Below are 2,646 nucleotides of genomic sequence, written 5' to 3' on the forward strand. Positions count from 1 at the left end.
TAATAGCAAAACCAAAAGGGCAACAGTTTCACAACTTCTCATTGATGTCACAACTTGATACCGAATTCCTAGGTGATGCATCATGAGATACTGGTGTTCTTTCTCAGGAAGTACGACAAGCAGTCACTCTGAATGTTCACCCGTGCTTCACAGACACAGAGGAAATGGGGTACCTTCTCTTCCTCCCCTCCTGCTCAGAAGAACAGCCGATAGAACCCTTATCTGGGGCTATTAGTAGGTCCAATCCAAAATACAGGATGAAAAGTCCCCCTCACATAGAACCCTCTTTCAATGCCTGTCCAGATTTTAGGTTATTTGGGAACATTGCTTTTAATACATGACATATATTTTTTAATCACTGAAATATTTCCTTGCTACTGTTAAGTGTTGGTGCTCTAGCTGCTGTCCAAAGGAAAACAGAGGGTTGATCAAAACCATCACTCAAGGTCCATTCCAGTGACATTAATCTGTGGAAATAAAACCAAGTGGAAATAACCAAAGATGTTCAGTTTAGCACAGTTACAATGAAACAGAGATGTTTTCCCAAGTTGATGGGAGAAAAAGAGAAGGCATTGAAAATTATACGTGTGTGTGTGTGTGAGAGAGAGAGAGAGAGAACACATGCATGTGTGAATGTGTGTGTGTGTGTCCCCTGGCATTTCTTACACACTAAATAAGCCAGGAATTTTTTGATGAGGGCAATAGGAAATAATTTATAGCATAAACAGCTAGAACCGATTGTACTAGATATAGCTACCAAGGAAAAGATAAAAAGGAAAAGAAGGTCAAGGTTTTTACTATAGTGGAGAAGGAGACTAGGATGAGATGAGAGTTTAGGGACATTAAGGTTGGTAGAGAAAACAAAGGCAAGCCCACAGCCCAAGCACTGATACATGACAGTTACTTCCCCTCGGAGGGTCTAAAGGGAACCGTATTTAAACCCAGGAGCAGGGCAGGCACGCTCCCCACCTCCCAGAACATTTGCTACTCCTTTTTGTTCTTGGGGCTGGTGATTACCCAATGAAGATGTACACATGGAGCATCTCTCCAGCCAGAATAAAGGTACCCAACTGCCTTAGCACATATTTGAAAATGAGATCTCTCTACCCCTCGGGTTTACCCAATGTTTCAGGGTCAACAATATAACCCATGTACAAATACCGCAATGATGATCACATGCCCAGCATCATGTTGGGCAATATAAGGGAATAAAATATAGGTAGATTATAGCACCTAATCGCAATGAATTTATTACCTATTACAGTCAAGCTAAGGAGAAAGAAATTAAACTTCTACAGCTGAATGACATTTGAAACTATTAACTTATGGTTTTCTCTCATTTTATTGCTCTTTCTTTCTCCCATTCCAGTATTCATTTGAAGACATTAAAAGTCTAATGTAATAACTTGCAAATATTCATTCACAGTTTCCCCCACTTTATTTTTCTCCCTCCCTTCTCTCATACAGGTACTCTCAGAGTGAGGTGGAGGAAGAGGAAGGCCATCCCAAGGGCATGTCATCAAGTTAATGGGCACCAACCTGCAAGGACCCTGTGAGGTGCAGTGCAGAAGCACCTCCCACTGTACCCAGGGGAGGGAAGAGGGGAGTATTTACTCACCATTTTCACTAGTTTTGTGGTGTGGGGGTGGTGGACCTAAATCCAATGAGGGAGACACGATTAGAAGAAATAAACTAAGTGATCTGAAGAGGCAGGGAGCCTTCTTTTTCAGATGAGCTAAATAAACAATTCTCCCTAATCTTTGAAGGAAGGTAGATAGAGGTGAGTGCATACAAGTATTTGTGAGCCAAAATCTCATTAGATTTGGGTGGGAAGTGCCTATGAGGTTATCAGGGTGAGGAGGAGGTATTCTAGCCAGATGTTTCTCCAACAGCACTGATGCAAAAGTTTCAAAAAAAGTTGGATTTTGGAAGCAATGGGAACCAGCCTAATGTTTACTCCACCTTCTGGCCCTGAGGTACAAAACAGCTTTGGTTTGATGGGCTCTGAAATATATATTCATCCTACTTTCTTTTTAAATTTAATTTTTCAAATTAAATTTATTGGCATGACACTGGTTAACATAATTATACAGGCTTCAGGTGCCCAATTCTACAAAACATCTCTGTATACCATATTATGTGTTCACCCCTTCAAGTCAAGCATGTGTGTGTGTGTGTGTGTGTGTGTGTGTGTGTGTGTTACAGAGACACACAGAGAGAGAGAGAGGGGGGCAGATAGGAATAGACCAACAGGAAAGAAGAGAGATGAGAAGTATCAATTCTTTGTTGTGGCACCTTAGTTGTTCATTGATTGCTTTCTCATATGTGCCTTGATCGGGGAGCTACAGCAGACCGAGTGACCCCTTGCTTAAGCCAGCAACCTTGGGGTCAAGCTGGTGAGCTGTGCTCAAACCAGGTGAGCCTGCACTCAAGCCGGCGACCTTGGGGTTTTGAACCTGGGTCCTCCATGTCCCAGTCCAATGCTCTATCCACTGCACCACCACCTGGTCAGGCCAAGTCAAGTTTTTTCCATCACTATTTATCCCCCTTACACCCTTTCCCATCTCCCCACCACCCCCAGAAATCACCACCTTATTGTCTATGTCAATGAGTTTTTTCATTTTAATTTTGTCCTACTTTCTGGTC

Source organism: Saccopteryx bilineata, chromosome 6 (genome assembly GCF_036850765.1).
Source record: "Saccopteryx bilineata isolate mSacBil1 chromosome 6, mSacBil1_pri_phased_curated, whole genome shotgun sequence".
In the NCBI taxonomy this organism is placed as follows: Eukaryota; Metazoa; Chordata; class Mammalia; order Chiroptera; family Emballonuridae; genus Saccopteryx; species Saccopteryx bilineata.